At 45.0% G+C, this 21,569-nt stretch overlaps 1 long non-coding RNA gene across 1 annotated transcript; it reads right to left on the bottom strand.

The window, feature by feature from the left end:
- Positions 1–1,277: 1,277 nt before the first annotated feature.
- On the bottom strand, positions 1,278–20,847 carry LOC119963760. The gene is made up of 3 exons (XR_005460155.1): positions 20,815–20,847; positions 9,499–9,669; positions 1,278–1,396 (listed from the first exon to the last, which is right to left on the bottom strand). It is a non-coding gene; the product is annotated as an uncharacterized LOC119963760 (long non-coding RNA).
- Positions 20,848–21,569: the final 722 nt, after the last annotated feature.

The raw sequence follows: 21,569 nt of genomic DNA, 5'->3' as shown, positions 1-21,569 counted from the left end.
TGTTCAATTTTTCCCGATAGCTGCAATCTCTCAGTTCTTGTACCATTCTTGTGAATCTTTCTTTGCAATTCTCCAGTGCTGCTATGTCCTTTTTACAGTATGAAGACCAGAATTCAGCAGAGCTCTTGAAGTGCACCTGACCTCGGATCCTACACAAGTTTTAAATAACTGTGCTACATTTGAATTCTATAGCGATAGAAATAAATCAAAGTGCTTTGTTAGCATTTTTACTTGCTTAGCTGACCTGCGTCCTTAGATCCCTTTGCTCTTTGACCCCATTCAGTTTCTGATTTTCTAATGCACAGCTGATATGTTTATTTTTCCTACCATTTGTCCATGTTAGAGTTAATTTGTTACTTAATTGCCCAGTTTGCAAGCTTTCTGATGTATTCTTGTATGAAATTGCATTCTTTCTCTGTGTTAGCTGTACCCTTCAGTTTGGTAACATCTACAAATTTTGTCATTAAGTTACTTATCCCTCAGTCCAATGTATATTTTGATTAACAGTGGTTCCAGCATTGATTCCTATGGAATACTGCTTTTTGCCTTCCTCCAATCTGCTACCAATTGCCCATAATCTTTGCTTACTATTTTTTAGCCAATTTGTCACCTATCCAAGTTTTTGACCCTTGATTCCAGTGAGTCCAGTATGATACTTTATCATTAACCTTTTGAAAACCTACGTATATGATATCTACTACATTATGCTTGTCTACGCTCATCTATTTCCCTTCAAATATTTCTATCAGTTTGGTTCTTGTCATTTAAAAAATATATATATTTTTACAATTAAGGGGCAATTTAACGTGGCCAATCCACCTACCCTGCACATCTTTCGGTCGTGGGGGTGAGACCCAAGTAGACAGGAGAAGAATGTACAAACTCCCTACAGACAGTGGCGCGAAGCCGGGATCGAACCTGGGAACTCGCCGACATGAGGCAGCAGTGCTAACCACTGCTCCAATGTGCTGCCCAATTCTATCAGTTAGGTAAGCAGGACTTACCATTTTTGAATCCATGCTGACTACATTTTGTTTTATTTTCTGACTTTAGATGCTCTTCCACCACTTCACGAGTATAAATTCCAGTATCTTTTCAATCATTGACAGTAAGCCGATGAGTCTATTGTTCCCAGGTTTTGTTCTATCTCCTGCTTTGTGTTTAGAAACCATATTCGCTGTGCACCAGTGCTCTGGTGCTACGCTTTTAGCTATCGAAACTTTGCATATATAAATTAGTGCCTCTCCTATCATTTCCTTGAATACACATGGGTGCATGGGGTTTTATCCTCATTTAGTCTTGCTGGTTTGTCAGGGGTCAGGTAGAAATGGGAGTCATCACCACGTGTGTGCTAGCTGATCTCATGTCTTCCAATGATGTTGCCAAGGGACAGCACCTAAATGAGGAAGAGAGAGGGCAATATAAAATAAAAGTATAACAACACAATGTATCATTCCAGCTTTAAAATGTATTAGCCGTCATTACGCCCTCTACTTGCCAGTGACAACAAAATGATGAAGCTATAAGATTACTGTGTTTCTCTATCATTTGCAGATCAACCCTGTTGTGTCCAAACTGTTAGGCATCATAGCATCATACAGATATTAATAATTAATGGTGCTTTTCTCTGATGGTTCATTACTTCACTCCTGCCCTCTGTCAATTATCACTTTGCATTATTATACTAGAATTTAAAAAACGGCTGCATGATATTGTAAACAATAAGATAGAAATTCACAGCAATGTATTTTCCATTTCAGTAAATGGAAATTAACCCATCACTAAAGTCAGGGGTTAAACCATCAAATAGGTTAAGTGGAACCTTAACCCATCGACCACGCCTGTCTATTGCTACAATGTCCTCACGTCCCCACTTCACTGCAGTGTAATCCTATCACCTCTGCTCCGCGCCCTGCCGTGCTGTCCACTTTTCCCTCTGCACTATGCTGTTGACACTTCACACCCCCACCAACCCTGCTGCAATGTCCTCTGTATTTCCACTCAAATAATTTTATTTTTTTTAAAATAATTTTTATTGGAATTTTTTACAGAAAATATAAAAATATAACAACAAGTAATAACATGCAACTAACTGCCCCATAACACCCACAAATCCCCCCAAACCGTAACATCACATTTATCACACTAAGTAGGACCTCCCTGTCCAAAACTTCAATAATTTTTGAATTCTCAGGTTCCAATTTCAACCAGTTTGTTTAGTTTGGATGCTTTGAGTGGAACATTGTCATGTTCCAGGTCTTATTCTTTATAGATAAGATAACATACAGACTAGAGAGTTAGAAAGGAAATAACACTGTGTGATAGATTCAGAATACATTGAAAACTGTAAGAGGAACTCAAGTGGTTGATCAACATTACCTGATTTTTCATGTTTTCATCTTTACATAGCAGCAATTCGTAATTCTTTGTTATTTTTAATATTATACAGAGATATTGGCCAGATTTTTGAAACCCGATGTGGGCAGAGTGGGAGGTGGACAAAGGCCGATTTGCAGGCACTGCTCCACCCTGAGCCATTTTCCAAAAGCCTGGGTTGGAGACGGAATGGTACCCACCCACAAGCAAGGGTATTGAGCTCAGGCTGAGATTGAAACTGTCACCTATCTATGAATTTGAAAGTATATCTATGAATTTGAAAGTATTAATTGGCTCCTTTATGTACTTATAAAGAAAGAGTTCAGGAGAGAGGACCCATTGCCTCATTTGGATACTTGTAATGTTGTCCTCTGGGGCTGTTGCATTTTCTAAAATTGAATTTTGGTTGGGGGAGGAGCTCTGCTTGAGCACTGATCGACATGACCTGCTATTTATCTTGGCAAAAATATAAAAACATAATGTGACAATTTAACTGTTTCTTTGCGAGGCCAAATATATTTTAGTTAGATAAATGACACTGTGTAATAGCTAGCGTTTGTCTTTCAATCAATGAATACTTTCCTCTGGAGTTTATGAGACAGTTGGTGACCTGAGTAAATATAAAACTACACAGGCAGTTGCGTAATTAGACTATGGATTTCAGGGCATGACAGTTAGAAATACCAGTCCCTGCTTCAAAGAAAACCCATCATAAAATCAATAAGGATACTGGATTCTTTCCACATTCGACGGATTGCTTTGCGCTCTCCTCAGAGCCATGCATGTGTGAGAAATCAAGATGTTAACCTTAAAGCTGCCAAACATGTTCTGCCAGAAATGAGGTACCAGTGGTGTGTCAGCTTAAATTTTGTTTGTTCCTTGCTGCCAACTAGACTATCCAGCCACTACTTTGCAGAAGGATTCCAATAACTCGATACCTTCTGCTTTAAGTCCAAGTTTTACTCGGGCATGGTGCTCCAGTTATACTTTTCTTTTATAAATTTAGTGTACCCAATTAGTTTTCTCCATTTAAGGGGCAATTTAGCATGGCCAATCCACCTAACCTGCCCCCCTTTGGGTTGTTGGGGTGAAACCCACACAGACATGGGGAGAGTGATGCTCCAGTTATACTTAACTGCCCCTTATGTAAATCTGTCACTTTGATTCGGATTTTATAGAAAGTTGACTGTAATTTTAATTTAATAATTTTAAATCCAATGTCAACAGATTTCTTTGCTGGACAACGGCAGACAAGGATATGGAGCCAAGTTAAGAGGATGGAAGTCCGATCCAAATCATCCATGATCTTATTGATTGGTGGGATAGGCTCAAGGGGCTGAATGGACTACTCCTATTCCTATGTTCCTATAACGTTTCATCTTATTATTCGGGGAATTTCAAAGTGAGGAAGTAAATGGTCAGAGTTGGCCCATGGAAGGCATTGGCTCAAATATCACAAAATGCAGGTGAAGAATCAGAATGTTAGGAACAAAGGAGAGGCAGACAAAAGTTCCCTCCCAAAACAATTTGGGTTCTGCATCTATGAAAAATGTATGACATATCTCAGGTGTGAAGTTACCCAAATCCAATTTTTTATTTGAAAAATATTTTTATTCATATTTTCAACACTTTTACAATACACAAAGCCATCGCCAACGCCACCCCCCGCCCCCCCCAAAAAAAACGCCCCCCCTACCATTTGACGGCAACCAGATCCCCAAAATGTAAGACGAAACAAACCCCATCTCTGGTGGACCCCTCATCTGCCCCTCTCAGAACAAATTTCACATTCTCTAAATATAGGAACTACATTAGATCCTCCAGTCACGTCGCTGCACCGGGGGGAGAAGCTGCCCCAAAGTAACTTGCTTGTAAGCAATCAATGAGGCGAAGGCTAAAATTTCTGCACCGCATCCGTCTGCAACTCCAGCAGGTCTGTCACCCCGAATATGGCCTCCAGGGCACCCGGCTCCAAATCCACGTGCAGAACCTCAGACATGGTGCTGAAAACCGACCCCCAAAATCTCTCCAACTTCGGGCAGGAACAGAACATATGGACATGATTGGCTGGACCCCTCCTATACCGCTCACCGCGATCCTCCACCCCTTTAGACAACCAGCTCATCCTCATCTTCATTAAGTGTGCCCTATACACCACTTTTAATAGAACAAACCCCAGCCTTGCACACAATGTCGAGGCATTAATCCTTTGCAGCACTTCACACTAGAATCCTATCGCCATCATCATCCTCAACTCTTCCTACCAGTTGGCCTCAATCCCGTCAATGGACTCCTTGTCCTCCTCCATTATCCTACCATAAACCGCCAAACCAAAACGACCCACTGTCCAGCACCCCCACCGACAGCACCCCCTCCAACAACTCTACTGCAGCCCCGCGCCTTCTCCGCATTCGCCCAATAATAGTGAAACAGGTTCGGGAGGGCCAAACTCCCGACTGCCACCCCCTTTGGAGCACTGCCTTCCTTATTCTGACTACCTTCCCTGCCCACACAACGACGTGACCAGCCTGTCCACTCCTCAAAAGAAAGACTTTGGCAAAAAGACTGGCAGACATCGATCCAAATCCAATTTATGCAAATAGCATGAGACCATACCAAAAACATAATTTCACACCAATTTGGCTTCAAACCAGCAATGGCACAAGAACAGTACAACAACAATGGGTGGAAAACAAACTAAACACAAGTAACAGTGCAGATTTATTTTTATTGCTGACAAAAAGCCTTCATGTAAAATAAAGATTTTGCTCTATTGCTATTGATATATAACTATGGCCAGAATTTTCCATTATTTGGGCAGGCACGCGTGCCCAACCTAGAAGCACGTGAAATTGTGTTGGAAGACGTCGCGTGCACACCCCAAAGTAATCACACACTTGCGTGATATTTCAGTCGGTGGGCATGCGCAAGAGTTGAATAATAATAATCTTTATTAATGTCACAAGTAGTCTTACATTAACACTGCAATGAAGTTACTGTGAAAATCCCCGAGTCACCACACTACGGTGCTTTTTCGGGTACACTGAGGGAGAATTTAGGATGTCCAATTCACCTAACAGCACGTCTTTTGTGACTTGTGGGAGGAAACTGGAGCACCCAATGGAAACCCACGCAGACACAGGGAGAACATGCAGATTCCACCCAGACAATGACCCAAGCCGGGAATCGAACCCAGGTCCCCGACGCTGTGAAACAACAGTGCTAACCTCTGTGCTACCGTTCCGCCTGCCGATAATAAAACAGCCAATTTAGTCCATTGAGCTGCCAATTGAATGTAATTTTAAGTGACTTGTCTACTTTTATGATCAGGCGGCTTTTACGTTTTAGCTGTGTCATGGGAGTATCCCTTTACAAAATATTTTTGTCTTATCACATGGCTTCAGTGATGTCATTGTGTGGGTGGAGTTGGGCTGTGGCTCTGGGAATTGGTTTTAAATTCGCTTTGGTTTGGCGCTTGTTTGTTTTTTGCTTTCATTTTCACATTTGGCTGCTGTACTCAGAAAGAGAAATATCTTGGCCTGTCTCTCTATCTTCATTTTAAAAGCTGTTTCCAAACTGCTTGATAACTTGAAAAGAAATAATTGCTTTCTGGAAGGAATTCAAACCTGCTGTTTTGGAAAGGAAATAGGTGTATCCTTACCAAGTCTTAAAGATAGTAAGAGTGCCATGTGTTGGATCACACCTTTGAAAAGGGGTTTCTGGTTTATGGGATCTTGTTATTAAATTGGAACAGTTAAAGGGGGAATTTATTAAGGGTGATACATAGATTACTGTAGCTGTGTGAGGTATTTATGTTTGTAGTTGATAAAAATGCTTACTGTGTGTCTTTATAAAAATGTTAACTAAATTCGTACAATAAAGCTTGTTTTTGATTTAAAATGCTTCAGGCCTCTGTTGAATAACATCTGAAAGGCAGGCCCTTGTGCTCATCGTAACCAAAATCAATAAACAGTTGGAGGTCAGGTGGACTCCATGATATACTTTGGAGTTTTCTAAACCCTTGCCTATAACAGCTGCAACCTCAATCCAGGGCAGAATGAAATGTCAGGCCCAAAATAAAATTTTTAAAGGTGTCTGGGAACTGAGGGTTGTGTTTGAATGTGCTGCCTAGACACTGTTTGCAGTGTTTTCCAGAAGCATTTATTTTGTACAGGTCTGCAGCTCCCTGGGACAGCTCCACAGTACCTGTCCCATTGAGAGGGCCCATTAGAAATGCCAGTCCAAACCCTCCCTTTTCTCAGCACCTGCTTTCTTCTCACCTTCCCCAGCAGCGTGAGCCTTTGGCCAGCCAGCATGAAATCACGTTTCAGGGTTGATCGCGGCCGGAAGCACATTTTGCACGCGCATCCAGCCCGGCGAGGGCACACGTCCAACGGGCACAAAATTCAGGGCCATAGAGGTGGCAGCCTCTCTACACTTTGTCAGCCAACTTCCAGCTCATCGCTGGAGAAGAGTGACAGAAATTGGAGGCCTGACCTTTGATGCTGGGGATGGTAGGAGGGTTGGGGTGGTGGTCTGTGGCAGCAGCAGTGAGTCTTTATTGAGTCATCAGTGTGGGAGGTGCGAGAGACAGAGCGCTGCCATTCTCACACACCACAGGGGTGAAGCACCGAGTGTGCACAGAGGTTTGTGGAGCATGGTGTTATGGAATGACAGCGTGGAGGATCTGCTGATGAACAAAGTGGTGTTTAATACAAGCTCTGTGTTACAATGGTGACCTATTGCCACTAGGCCTAGATTCACCCGTGCAGATTAGGTATCTGCAGTTGCTTACTCTTGTTCACCCTCCCACTATGTCTGGGTGTATCCCCAGGATCTGTAGCTGATATCAAGGCAGCCTGCTGCATTTCACGTTCTCTTCTCTGACATTACCTTGGTAGACATCCCCGGGGGGGCCTGTACCTTGTCGGTCCTGGCCTACTTTCAGGCAGCATGGGTGTTGCACTGCTACCCTCCTCGCTGTGCTGAGCTGGGAGATGTCGCTCACAGGGAGGCGGGGTGTCAGATTGGCTGGACACCCCCAGGGCTCCCTACTGGAGGGCCACAGGTGGTGCACCTGCCAATCCTCTTCTATTTGGGTGCTCTGGGGCCCTTGTGCTCCTCCATTGGACAGGGGGCATCTGGAGTGACCCCCACTGTCCTCTGCCGCTGACACTCGTGGATTCCCACCACTACCTACACCATGCAGTTGAAGCCCTGCACCATGGAGCTCATGCCTCAGCCATGGAGGTTGTGAGCTGAGCCATGGCGTGGACAGTCCTCACCAGGGTGTGCACTTCCTGCACTAAGGTTTCCACTGCAGATGCCACCCTCATAGTATTGGCCTCATTGCATAAGAGGGACAGCACTATCTCCTTGGATAGAAGGCAATAGGACTTATCCAGTCAACCTTACAGTCCTACGAGAGGTACTGGCATCCCTTCCCGATGTTTGCAACTCCATATTTGGAGTTCCAGAAGCTTTGGGATGACCGGACTCAGAGGCATGTCATCGACCAGGGGCTCAGCCGAGTCCTGATCTCCAGCATTGCTCCGAGTGCCAGTTGTCTGGGATGTCTCTGCTCCTCCTGCTGTATCTTCTAGTTCCCCACAATTCACGTGGAATCTGACCAGCATCTCCATGGCCCGTGGTTCACGGATATCAGAAGAGCCATGAGCTTTAGTCCGGATTTGGGAACATTTTGCAAGGTATAATCTTAGCCATGCCCCCATGCTCCATCCATGCCCCATGAACCTCTCATGCCGACTTATGCCCACTTATGTCTCCCACACCGTCAATGGCACTATACACTTGACATGCCAACTAATGACTCTTCCATGCTGATATACCCAGAATACCCTATGTACAGAAGCAATGACCCTTTAGTAACAATGTGTGGAACTGTTTAAAAAATACCCACTCATATTTTCATTTGAACAAAAACTACTGTTTCTACAACCCTCTATATATAAGTGTTAATCAAACAGACAGTAAAGAACAGAGGATTCAAACACTTTACATCTCTTAATCGTGTGCAAATGAATGTTGAGACATTGACAAAAGAGCTCACAGCAAAAAAAAACTTATAACCACATAAAGATGAGTTGGCATGATTTGGCACGGAAGTGTAGCCATCTGGGGTGGCCACATCCCGATTCCAAAATGGACATTTGCAAAGAGTACAGGGAAATTTGGACAGTACTAGAAAAACAAGCAGGTGCAAGGTTTGCCTGTGGATTGGGACTTGCAGGTCCCAGACAGAACTGATACTACAAACCATTAGCATAGTAATGAGCTATCTCCGGGGACAAAAGAGAAACATTTAAACATTTAAACAATCGGTACCAGGGCAGACTCCCCGGCGCCAGTGGAGACTAAAACAAAGGCAGGCCAACGGTTACCTGCCCAGTGATCGAGGAACGGCCCCTTTATTGGAGCGAATTGATACAAATGATTGGGGCATGGTCCAATTAATTGGGACCAAGTTCAGGAACCGCCCAGAGAGGCGCGAAACCCTTTGGGGTATAAAACAGAGTCCCCAAGGTCAGAGTGCTCTCTTGAACTCTTCTTCTTCACCTTTGTCTTTGGCTCTCAGCAACGAGAGGCCCGCCAAGCACCAGCCATTTAAGTCTAAGGTCAACGCACGCTACGAGATAGGCGCTCCTAGCTACCATTCTATACCAGTTCGAAGCCAGCAGTATCAGAAACGGACAACGACCATTGTTCCTCTGACTGAGTGGGCGTCCAAAGCTAAGTATAGGCTTTTAGTAGTAGTTGTTGTTTAGTGAGTAGAGTTTGTGCATGAGTAATAATTGACTGTGTGTGTAAATAAATGTGTATTGATTTCAAACTTACTAACTGGTGTATCGAGTCATTGATCAGTATTCGGTTTTGAACCTTGTGGTGGTATCAAAAAGATACCTGGCAACTCTTGAGCAAAGGTAATTAAAACAGAGCAAATTAAGGAAAGCATAACGAGCAACAGAAGTAGCATGGGGAGTAGGTGGGAGGGGATAAGGAAGTTGAAGGGGTGTGAGGGGTGGAAGCTAGAGAGCCTAAAATGTTACAATGCAACTGAGATGATGTCCCAGAGCACAGAGATGGATCTTTTAACCAGCCTACCTTGATACCTGACTGCCTCAGTGGCTGCCCATGTTCTGCTTCTGGGGGTCTCAGGCCCGATTCCACCCCAACCCAAGTGAAGATCTCGCCAATCAGGGTTTTCCTATTGAGGCAGGTTCGATGGGAAAGTTCTTGACTCAAGTTACTTGTCTCTGTATTGAAAATCCAGGCCTACAAGTCAGTCAGGAAAAGAAAACATACAACTTGATCTGTTCTCTTATATTACCCAGCATTTGGTTACAGAACCAATCTGGACAAGAGATAAATAAAGACACTAGAAATATTAAAGATATAAAAAGGCCATTTGACCTTCAACAATCATCTCTCCCATCAAAGCATCTATATATTTTGAATGATTATTTGTTTTGCTTCAATTATGATATGACTATACGAAGCATCATTCTGAATTGTACATAATTTACATTTCACGTATTCAACCTCTGGTCTTCCTAACTTAGCTTACTTTGAAACAATATTTTATCCATACAATGTGATATAACTTACAAAACATATATAGGGGAAGAAAGTATTTTGTTTGTTTAGGTAACATTGCTTGGTTCACGGGTTATTGGCTATCATTAGTTATAGATGAAACAAAATTGAATTAAATAAAAGATATTAAGTAAAAGATATTAAATTCATGAATGCAAAATTGCCCAATGTGAATCATCCCTTCAAAATATTCCTATACTGCTGTTTGAAAAATATATAGCCATAAATATTTCTATTTATTAATTTTCTAGGATCGATAGACTCTTCATTTTAGATCTTCACTCATGTTAGCAATGATGGCCATCAGGCCCATTAAGTTAGACTGTCTCCAATTGATTTAATAGGTGCCGGTCTTGGATTCATTGTGGAATCCCATTTGAGGCAGCATTCCACTGGATGAGCAATCAGCAATATTCAGCCAGCAGTACGTTTATTTTCCATGTTCTAATGGCTCTAAATTGGCTTCCATACTGCTTGAAAGTTTTGATTCCATTAAAGTGAATGGAGCTGCTGTAGAATGTAAGCAAAGCCATCCCATAATTAATGCCATGATTGAAAAGTGAAGAAGTCCCCAAAGGTTTGCAAGAGTAAAAGAAAATGCAATATTTTATCAGGTTATGTTATTTTGAACAGATTGGTCATTATATCCTAGTTTCCTATTTCAGCCTATACTGTTGCTCAAACAATAACATTGGGGAATAGAAAAGTTCAGTATTACTAATTCTGCTTTTTTGCAATAACAATGTTATGCAGCTATCCCAAGTTATTGAAGTGGAGTCCTTTTTTCCCAGAGTCATAGTACTGTCTGCACAGATTGTTGGCTTGTATTATTAATTGCTTGTTACATCACCTCTATGGTGCCAAACCCAACCTAGAATTCAATTAACCAATGATTTGTTAATGATAGATTTGATCATTTCTTGATAACGTAATCAATTAAACATCGGATGGCAAATATTCCATTGCTGTTTGATGATATATTTCTGGAATGGAGAGTAGGTCATACGAGGAAAGGTTGAGGGTGCTAGGCCTTTTCTCATTAGAACGGAGAAGCATGAGGGGCGACTTGATAGATTTTAATAAGATGATTAGGGGAATAGATAGAGTAGACAGTCAGAGACTTTTTCCCTGGGTGGAACACACCATTACAAGGGGACATAAATTTAAGATAAATGGTGGAAGATATAGAGGGGATGTCAGAAGTAGGTTCTTTACCCAGAGAGTAGTGGGGGCATGAAATGCACTGCCTGTGGAAGTAGTTGAGTCGGAAACGTTAGGGACCTTCAAGCGGCTATTGGATAGGTACATGGATTAGGGTAGAATAATGGAGTGTAGGTTAACTTCTTAAGGGCAGCACGGTAGCATTGTGGATAGCACAATTGCTTCACAGCTCCAGGGTCCCAAGTTCGATTTCGACTTGGGTCACTGTCTGTGTGGAGTCTGCACATCCTCCCCGTGACTGCGTGGGTTTCCTCCGGGTACTCCGGTTTCCTCCCACAGTCCAAACTTGTGCAGGTTGGGTGGATTGGCCATGAAAAATTGTCCAAAATTCTATGATTAACCTAGGACAAAAGTTTGGCGTAACATCGTGGGCCGAAGGGCCTGTTCTGTGCTGTATTTCTCTATCTCTATCTCTAATACTTGCATTTATCTACCATATTTAATGTAGTTAAACATCTAAGGATACTTGACAGGAACGTTGTCAAACAAAATACGACACTGAGTTGCATTTGGAGATAGTGGCCTGTAACTTCTGAGTGTCGGCGGAAAGCCACGGTCCGCCGATACACGGAGAGAAAACTGCGCACATACCCGTGTGCAAAAAGTGCAACACATTTTCCGGCTCCAGCGGCCACCAACACAACAATCTGCACAGGCCCCAGCGTGGCGCCACTTTGATGTAGCCATGCTCCCTTGTGGTGCTCAAGCTACAGGAACATCCAATAAGGGAGACATTTAAACTGCAAAAAAACAGTCAACAAGTTTTACAAGTTTTAAAGGTATGTTGAAGTTTTTTTGCTCTTTCGTTTATGCAGGCATTGCTGTTGTTATTGTTTTTAAAAATAATTTAAAGTTTTTTATGACTAATGATGATTATTATTTATTTATAAGGGAACATAGGTTTTGTTATTTGTTTTAAATCTGTGAAACTATTTAAATCCGCACTATATTATATTACTTCACATGCTTAAAAGCGTTCGTAGAATCATGGGTTTGAGCCTGGGGGAATGGATAGTGTTTACAGGAGGTGGACGGAAGTCGGCTGGTCAAGGTTGTAGTTGGAGGAGGAGCTAAGGGAGAGGGTGGAGGTGTCAAGGGATAATGAGTTCAGGTATGTACAGGTTAAGGACTTTGAGCGAAAGGTCTGGAGCGGGTTCCCTAGATTGCCGGGATACACCCTGTTGAGCGACTGCTGCTTCCGGATGTGGAAGGCGAGGGAAGAATTGGGGATATATACAAGTGGCTGGGGGAGCAGGGTGGTAAAGATCAAGGAGAAATGGGAAGTGGAGTTGGGAATGGAGATATGAAGTGAGGCACTGTGAAATGTAAATGGGATCTCCTCTTGTGCAAGGATGAGGCTGATGCAGTTTAAGGTGGTGCACAGGGTGCATATGACTCGGGCGAGAATGAGTGGGTTCTTTCAGGGGGTAGCAAATGAGTGTGAAAGGTGTGGGCGGGGGCCAGTGAATCACGCACACATGTTTTGGGGTTACAAAAAATTGGGAAGGTTCTGGGTGGGAGTGTTCGCGGTCTTAGCCAGGAAAGTGGAGGAGGAGGTGGACCTGGACCATTTGGTGGCGATATTTGGGGTTTCAGAGAATCCGGAGCTCATGGAGAGGAGGAAGGCCTCTCTGATTGCACGGCGGCGAATTTTGCTAAAGTGGCAGTCAGTCTCGCCACCGGGGGTAGCGGCATGATTGGGTGACCTGTACGACTTCCTGTGGTTGGAGAAGATAAAGTATGAGTTAAGGGGCTCAGCAGGGAAGTTTGAGAAAAGTGGGGGATTATGTGACCGTGTTTGAGGAGCTGTTCGTCGCAGGAGGGTGGGGGTGGGTGGTGGGGGGAGACGTGAAGGTGAAAAAGTGAAAACTTCCGTACAGACTGTTCAGTTGATTGTTGGGGAGTATGTTTCCCGGGGTGATTATTGGCTATAATCTGCTTTGAATCATTTTTGTAATAAAATACATTTTTTTTTAAAAAGCGTTAGTATGTTTTAATTTAGATTATGGTCATAAGATTTTAAAAGCACCCCAAGGCTTTTTGTTGTCACTGTTCTTATAACATCTGATTTTTTTCGATTGGTGTTTATTGAATCACTGCAGTTCAGCAGGAGGCCATTCAGCCGATTGAGTCTGCACCGACGCTCCGAAAGAGCACCCTACCCAGATCCACGCCCTGCCCTGTCCCTGTAACCACACCTAACATTTGGACACTAAGGAGAAATTTAGCATGGCCAATCCACCTAATCTGCACATCTTTGGAGTGTGGGAGGAAACTGAAGCACCCGGAGAAACAGGCACAAACACAGGGAGAACATACAAACTCCACAGTCGCCGAAGGTCCGAATTGAACAGGGGTCTCTGGTGTTGTGAAGCAGCAGTGCTAACCGTGTTAATATACCCGTGTTATTATGTTTCTACATTGTTTACTTCAATTATCTTATTCATTTATAATTATCTCATAAATTAAATGTTGTTTTTGAAGTTTTAGTAAGTCATTTGTCGAAGCTTGTAAAGTTTAATGGAAAACATTTATTAACAAAAATAATGTTATAAACAGATGATTTTGATACAATGTTAACATTTAAGGTAATGTTTAACGTTCACAGCTGCTGGATGACATTTGCTTTGATAACTTCCACAACTTTTCAAAACACTTTGCAATAAAATATATCTTTTCACTTTAACACAACAATAAATAAAATATATATTTTTTACTTGGACACAATGGTTCTGTTGCCTTTTTGTAAATGGGGGGGAGGGATGAGGGAGAGGAGAGGAGAGGGGGAAGAAGAGAGGTTTCAATGTCCATATGTAGCAGCTGCCAGGTGAACTCAAACTGCTGTAGGATTCTGAAATCAAATTTAACTTAGACTCAGGATTTGACTAAGTACAGGAACACTCCGGGTACAAGTGTGTGCAAGCAAGATTCACCAATTATTGAGTTAACAAAATGACAGCAGAAATGCCCGATGTTCGATGCAGCTACTTCACAGTGGAATATTGAATCTCATTCTGCTGAGATGCTCTCTCTCAGCGAAGTTCATCTTTCTTCTATCTTCTATATTCTTTCTGTTTCCTGTATCATTCAAAATCAAGTCTTCTTAACCCTTTCCAAATCACAGCCTGACCAGAGGTATCTCTGAACTATGATTGGTCCATGTGGCACATAATCAGTTTCTGGTTGGCTAGGTGAGACATGTACAGTGATTGGTCATCTCCGGATGATAATTCTTCCACCCTAGCAAGCATGATGACCTCATTGTCTCAGATTTTGCGTATTTAGAGTGAATTCCCAAATTAAATCAGACACATATATTGTCAGTAAGTGTTGTTGCTTAGATCACTTTCTAAATGTCTGTCAGCTCTTTGGATGGCCTCCTGCTGGGTGATATATTTTACTGCGGCTGTAATGTTTACAGTAGCTGTTTTACTTTTAGGACAGATTGCAAAGCTATTTATAATTTTGATGTACCGTCAATTACTGGTAGGAGCTAGCAGGCAGGGATTTACCGTAGTACTGTAATACACGGGCAGTGCCGTAATACATGCAATATATCACTAGTGGTGTTTACCACATTCACCCCCTGTTTAAAAAAGAGTCCGGCAGGGGTGACGAAAACATTACAGATTAAGTCTGTTGGGGCTTTGATCCTCCGCTGCGATCGCCTCAGTCCTGTTGGTGATGTGGGCGCTGACGTGGTCACTTGCGAATCCGGGAGCGTGTTGTCCTCGTCACCGCTGAGTGGATCCAGTGGGAGGACGGATCTTGCTGGGGTGGGAGCTGCGGTGAGGTTCACTGGAGGGAGGGTGGGTGGCACAGGGGTGAATGAGGCAATCGGGGGAGGGAGGAGCGGTGACAAGTCGGGGGTCGTGGTGGGGACCTAGCGGGTGCCAGGTCCCAGAGAGAGACTGTGTCCTGGCGCCCGCCGGGGTGTGCCACTTAGGCGTACTGCAGGTTTGCATAGAGGAGATGGACGTTCTCGACCAAGAGATCCGATTCGTGGCTCCGCACAAGCATCCGGAGGACGGGCTCAGGAACTGTCAGCCATCTTGGGAGCGAGACGCCAGAGGTGAACTTCCTAGGGAAGGCAAACACATGTTCGTGTGGGGGCTCATTTGTGGCGGTGCAGAGGAGCAACCGGATGGAGTGGAGCGCGTCGGGGAGGACCTCCTGCCAGCGGGAGACCGGGAGATTTCTAGACCGAAGAGCCAGCAGGACGGCCTTCCAGACCGTCCCGTTCTCCCTCTCCACCTGCCCGTTGCCCCGGGGGTTGCAGCAGTCATCCTGCTCGAGGTGATGCCCTTGCTGAGCAGGAACTGACGCAGCTCATCACTCATGAAGGAGGATCCCCGATCGCTGTGGATGTCGGTGGGGAAACCGAACAGAGTGAAGATGCTGTGCAGGGCTTTAATGACCGTGGCAGTAGTCATGTCGGGGCATGGAATGGCGAAGGGGAACTGGGAGTACTCGTCAATTACGTTGAGGAAGTACACGTTGGGGTCATTGGTGGGTAGGTGCCCTTTGAAGTCCATTCTGAGGCACTCAAAGGGGCCGGAGGCCTTCACCAGGTGCGCTCTATCTGGCCGGTAGAAGTGTGGCTTGCACTCTGCGCAGACCTGGCAGTCTCTGGTTACGGTCCTGATCTCCTCAATGGAGTAGGGCAGGTTGTGGGCCTTGACTGGGTGACCCCCGGATGGCAGAGGTCATAGTGGAGAGCCCGGAGTCAGTCCACTTGTGCACTGGCACATATACCGCGGGATAGGACATCAGGGGGCTCATTGAGCTTCCCCGGGCGATACAAGATCTCGTAGTTATAGGTGGAGAGCTCGATCCTCCACCTCAAGATCTTGTCATTTTTTATCTTGCCCCACTGCGTATTGTTAAACATGAAGGCAAATGACCATTGGTCAGTGAGGAGAGTGAATCTCCTGCCGGCCAGGTAATGCCTCCAATGTCGCACAGCTTCCACAATGACTTGGGCCTCCTTTTCGACAGAGCAGTGCTGAATTTTGGAGGCATGGAGGGTGCGGGAAAAGAAAGCCACGGGTCTGCCCACCTGGTTGAGGGTGGCGGCCAGAGCTATGTCTGATGCATCGCTCTCCACCTGAAAGGGGAGAGACTCGTCGACCGCGTGCATCATGGCCTTGGCATTGTCCACCTTGATGTGGTTGAAGGCCTGGCGGGCCTCAGCCGTAACGGGGAAAACTGTGGACTTGATGAGTGGGTCGGCCTTGTCCGCATAATTCGGGACCCACTGGGCGTAATACGAGAAAAACCCCAGGCATCGTTTCAAGGCCTTGGGGCAGTGGGGGAGAGGGAGTTCCAGGAGGGGGAGCATGTGGTTGGCGTCGGGCCCTCGGACTCCATTTTCCAATACATAGCCAAGGATGGCTGAGCGGTTGGTGCGGAACACGCATTTCTCCTTATTGTTGGTGAGGTTAAGGAGTTTGGCGGTATGGAGGAATTTGTGGAGGTTTGCGTTGTGGTCCTGCTGATCGTGGCCGCAGACGGTGACGCTATCTAGGTACAGGAAGGTGGCCCGCAGCACGTACTGGTGAACCATTTGGTCCATCTCTCGCTGGAAGACCGAGCCCCCATTGGTGACGCCGAAGGGAACTCTAAGGAAGTGATAGAGGTAGCTATCTGCTTCGAACACAGTGTATTGTCGGTCCTCCGGGCGGATGGGGAGCTGGTGGTAGGCTGACTTCAAGTCAACTGTGGAGAAGACTCAATACTACGCAATCTCATTGACCATGTCAGATATGCATGTGAGGGGGTACGCGTCGAGCTGCGTGTACCGGTTGATGGTCTGGCTGTAGTCAATGACCATACTGTGCTTCTCCCCAGTCTTCACTACCACTACTTGAGCTCTCCAGGGGCTGTTGCTGGCCTCAATGATCCCCTCCCGCAGAAGCCGTTGGACCTCCGACCTGATGAAGGTCCTGTCCTGGGCATTGTACTGTCTGCTCCTAGTGGTGACGGGTTTGCAGTCCGGGGTGAGGTTCGCAAACAGTGAAGGTGGATCGACCTTAAGGGTCGTGAGGCTGCAGACAGTGGGGGGGGGGGGGGGGGGGGGGGGGGTCCGCCGAATTTCAAAGTAAGGCTTTGGAGATGGCATTGAAAATCATGGCCTAGTAACAGGGCATCGCAGAAGTGGGGGAGGACATAGAGCCTGAAGTTGCTGAACTCTACGCCCTGAATGGTAAGGGTCGCAACACAGCCCCCCCGGATTTCAATGGAATGGGATCCGGAGGCCAGGGAGATTTTCTGGGTGACGCAAATGGCGGGCGGCATCCAAGATGGCGGCGCCCACAGGCCGCACATGGCTTGTGATGGAGAAGATGGCGGCGCCCCTGGATCGCACATGGGTGGTAGTAATGCCGGGCCTGGAAACAGCGGCGACCGACCTGCCTGGCAAACGGAAACAGAGTGTCCCTTCTTCCCACACCCAATGCAGGTCGCGCTGCGCAGCGCTGCCTGGGGTGTTTGCTCTGTCCACAAAAATAACACTTGGACCACCCGGAGTTGGCTGGCTTCCGCGCGGCGCAGGCATGCAGTGAGCGGGAGTTGGCAGCTGGTGGGGCCGACGATGCCCACGAGGGTACCGCGCGGTCAGGGGTGTAGGCCTCCGGATTACGGGAGGCAACTTCTAGTGAATTAGCAAGCTGCCTAGTCTCCACAAGATCGAGCATACCCCCTTCCAATAGTCACTGGCGAACGTACATAGACTCCATGCCTGTGAAATAAGCATCTCTGATTAATAGTTCGGTGTGTTGGACTGCTGAAACTGCGTGGCAGTCACAGCTCCTACTGTGAATCTGTAGGGCCCACAAGAAATGGTCCAGAGTCTCCCCGGGGAGTTGCTGTGTTGTGGCCAGGAGGTGCCTGGCGTACAGTTGATTAACCGACTAAACTTAATGTCCCTATAGTAGCGTCATCGCTTCTGTGTAAGTTGGCGCATCCCGGATGAGGGGAAAAATTTCAGGGATCACCCGTGAGTAGAGGACTTGGAGCTTCTGTGGGTCCGAGAGTTCTTTAGTGGCTGCTCTGAGGTAGCCTTCAAAGCAGGCTAGCCAGCGCTCGAAGGTGGACGTGGCATTGGCTGCGTGAGGGTTCAGCTCCAGGTGATCAGGCTTGATTAAGATGTTAATCTTTTAAAATCTTGTGCAATAAATTGATGTACCGTCAATTACCACGAGACGAGAATGGTGAAACAATCGAGGCTTTATTGCACAAGATGTTGTGCCTCCTGCAGCTGGAACCAAAATGGGAGCAGCGCAGGAGAGCATACACTTTTATACACCACCTGCTGGGAGGAGCCAGCAGGCGAGGATTTACCATAGTACCTGTAATACATGAGCAGTGCCGTAATACATGCAATATATCACTAGTGGGGTTTACCACAAATTTTAAACAAAGCAACATAATGCAGAGGATAACGCAGTGGGTAACACTTTAAAACTCCTAACAAAGTGTGTGTAACATAAGTGAATTACAATCGTGAACATATAAAAGATGGGCTGCTGGGTAAAATATCTTACAAATTCAGTTCCGGTTGCTACAGTCACAGTGATTAAAGTCAAATGGATTGGATAGTTCCAAAACGAATGATCCACTAACAGAAGTTAAACCTCATGTGAAGGTGCATGTACATCCTTTGTTTCTGTATCATAACTGAGTCAAACTGTTAACTCCTACACTTGCAACACCTGGAGCCTGGGCTTGCATACTTGCACCAGGAGGGAAGACTGCATCAGGCTCCATATTGCCCTCCTCTACCTCTGGTGGCAAGTCTGGATGAATGCCCAGTCCACGTTGAACAAACAACTACAATTGTCACGAGTTTCATTTCCACAGTAAGGGCAGTGCAGCAGTTAGAGTTCATTTTCAGGTCTTCTTTCAACATTTCTCATAGGCATCCCATTGCTTTCTTGCTGAAGCGCAGTCCCCTGACAGACATCTCCTCTGACATCATTTCATATGATGTCCTTTGTCTGCACACATTAAGAGGTGGGTAATTGATTCACTTCCTCACCAGTCAGATATATAGCTTTGGTAGCACAGTGGGTAGCACTGTTGCTTCACAGCTCCAGGGTCCCACATTCCCGGCTTGGTCAGTCTGTTTGGAGTCTGCACATTCTCCCCGTGCCTGCATGGGTTTCCTCTGGGTCCTCTGTTTTCTCCCACAAGTCCCGAAAGACGTGCTGTTAGGCAATTTGGATATTCTGAGTTCTCCCTCTACGTACCCGAACAGGCGCTGGAATGTGGAAACTGGGGGCTTTTCACAGTATCTTCACTGCAGTGTTAATGTAAGCCGACTTAATAATAATAAGCGCTTATTGTCACAAGTAGGCTTGAATGAAATTACTGTGAAAAGCCCCTAGTCACCACATTCCGGCGCCTGTTCAGGGAGGCCAGTACGGGAATTGAACTCGTTCTGCATTACAAGCCAACTGTCTAGCTCACTGAGCTGAACCAGCCCCTTTGTGACATTAAAAGATTTTTATTGTTGTTAGATTTTGAATCTGCTCTGGATTCTGCAATATCTGTCAGAGAGATAGCTCACATTAGCTTACAGGAGGCTTCTATATATTAGCTAAGGCGTTAACCTGTGTTAAAGCATTTGAAGTCATCACTGAGGCTTGTAAATTTCAACATTATTTCAGGGGACTCCAAAATCCAGAAGTATTTTAGCTCTGCATCAGCTGGCAGGACAGGCTTGGTAACATTAGCCTCCTTGAAGACGCCAAGAGCACCAGTATTAAGGTCATGATCATCCAAACCCAACTCTGCTGGGTCGCCCATATGCTTAGGTTGTCAGAGTCCCAACTGCCAAAGCAAATCTTCTTCTCCCAACTCAATGAAGGCTACCAAACAAGAGGAGGGATAAAGGAAGCACTTCAAAGACACCCTGAAGGTTCACCTCAAGAAATACAACATAGATATCAACGTCTGGGTGACACTTGCTCAGAACTTAAAGAACCTCCTGATGGAAGGGACACAATTCTTCAAGGACACCTGATGGCAAGAGGAGGCCGGGAAAAGAAGACTGAGAAAGGAATACCCATGATGTAGAGTCCAAGGATAAATCCCACCTCCCGGAAACACCTGCCAAGTGTGCGGTCGGAGTTGTGACTCTAAGATCGGGCTCATCAGCCATGCAGGACCCACAGAACCCATGACCAGTACCACAGAGTTCCTTAGGTGGACAATCATATTCATGACGTGCAGGCTAGGTGGATTGGCCAAGCTAAATTGTCCCATATTTGGAAAAACAAAGAATTGGGTACACTGAATTTATTTTAAAAGAAAATCATATTCATTAGCAAGCAATTGCGGAAGATTACATACACTCCAAAACCATTCGATTCATTATAGTTTCTTTAATGGAATTAACATTCTCATGACAAACCAACTTCTTGAAAAAACCTTTCTCTTTCACTTGATGTCTCCAAACTCACTTTACACAGTAAAGTGCTTTTTTAATGGAATTACAGCTTTATGACAAACCAAAGTTTAAAATATATATATAGCTTTCTTTCACTTTATTTTCATTTTAAACATATTTATAAACATTAATATTATAAAACATTAACCCACCAAACATGGCTCCCGATGTCTCCTGCCTTTGCTCGATGATTCTGGACCGAGAAACAAAAGTGCAAATTAAAACAGGTAAAAGTTTACCTAACATCGGTAAAGTGTTCTTCAATGATGGAGTGATTAAAACTGGGGAATGTTCAAGAGGTCAGAAGTTAAAGAGCACAGACATCTTAGAGAGCTGTAGGGTGCTGGAAGAGATCGCAGAAGTAGGGAAGGGCGAGGTTGTGCAGAGAGTTTTGAAAAAAGCCTTTGAATTTTAAAATGGAGGCTTTGTTTGACTGTGACTCAATGCAATTGAGTGGACACAAGGGTGATAGGTGACATGGGATTGATATGAGTTAAACATGGGCAACAGAGTTTTGAACAACCTCAGTTTTATGGAAGATGGAAGGTCAACCCGGAGTGCATTGGAATCATCAAGTCTGGAGGCAACAAAGACATGGATGAATGTTTCAGCAGCAGATGAACTGATGCACAGGCACAGTTGGGTGATGTTACAGAGGTGGAAATCCGTAGCCTCAGTGATGGCACAGATGTGTGGTTGGAAACTCATCTCAGGATCATTTTTAAAAAATCATTCATAGGACATGGACATCACTTTCAAGGATGGCATATATTTCCCACCCCTCGGTGTCCTTTAGAAGATAATGATAAACCAAATGACTGAATAAAGCTGAGTGGTGTGCCAGGCCATTTCCAAGGGCAGTTAAGATTCAACCAGATATTAGCCAGACCATTTAAGGATGACAGTT

The sequence above is a fragment of the Scyliorhinus canicula genome, chromosome 3 (genome assembly GCF_902713615.1).
Source record: "Scyliorhinus canicula chromosome 3, sScyCan1.1, whole genome shotgun sequence".
Taxonomy (NCBI): domain Eukaryota; kingdom Metazoa; phylum Chordata; class Chondrichthyes; order Carcharhiniformes; family Scyliorhinidae; genus Scyliorhinus; species Scyliorhinus canicula.
Note: the sequence above shows the minus strand (reverse complement) of the source record. Positions and strands in the feature narration are given on the sequence as shown.